The sequence below is a fragment of the Desmodus rotundus genome, chromosome 6, assembly GCF_022682495.2.
Source record: "Desmodus rotundus isolate HL8 chromosome 6, HLdesRot8A.1, whole genome shotgun sequence".
Taxonomy (NCBI): domain Eukaryota; kingdom Metazoa; phylum Chordata; class Mammalia; order Chiroptera; family Phyllostomidae; genus Desmodus; species Desmodus rotundus.
In genome coordinates this window covers 130,667,869-130,668,535 of record NC_071392.1, presented here as the reverse complement: position 1 = coordinate 130,668,535, position 667 = coordinate 130,667,869, and the positions used below count along the sequence as shown (strand labels likewise).

The 667-nt window shown below is 35.5% G+C and overlaps 1 pseudogene; it reads left to right on the top strand.

The window, feature by feature from the left end:
• The first annotated feature begins 307 nt into the window (after positions 1-307).
• LOC112304274 (U1 spliceosomal RNA) lies at positions 308-450 on the top strand (annotated as a pseudogene).
• The last annotated feature ends 217 nt before the right edge of the window (positions 451-667 follow it).

The following is a 667-nucleotide window of genomic DNA, read 5'->3' as shown; positions in this document are numbered from 1 at the left end:
TTCTCTAGCTATACCAAATTTTGTTTACCCATGCCCTAGTTGATGGATATTTGGATTGTTTTCAGTTTTTAGAAGTTGTGAATAAAGCTGCTATGAACATTTGTGTACAAGTCTTTTTTTTTTTTTCTTAAGGTAACATGAATTTTTTGATAATTTATTCATCTTAATGTAGGCTTGCACTAGCATTTGAGCAACCGGATAATATAGAGTGAACATGTGCAACATGGTGGTCAATAGCAACTTTTATGTGTAGCTATTTATATTTGCATAAAAGTGCTTTTGTGGACATTTAAAAAACTCACTCTTTATACTTACCTGGCAGCAGAGATACCATGATTACAAGGCTTATCAATTCATTTCAGATGTGCCGACACCTGTGCTTGCCCCAAATGTGGGAAACTTGACTGCATGATTTGTGATAGTGGGGGACTGCATTCATGCTCTCCCCTGGAAAAAAATAAAATAAAAAAATAAAAAATTGCTCTTTGATAAATACCTAAGAGTAGAATTATTAGGTCACATGGTAGGTGTATTCTTTAGGTCCCCAAGTGGTTGTACTATTTTCTTTTTAAATTTTATTTATTTTTAGAGAGAGAGGAAGGGAGAGAGAAACAGAGGGAGAGAAACATCAATGTGTGGTTGCCTTTCACATGCCCCCTGCCGGGGA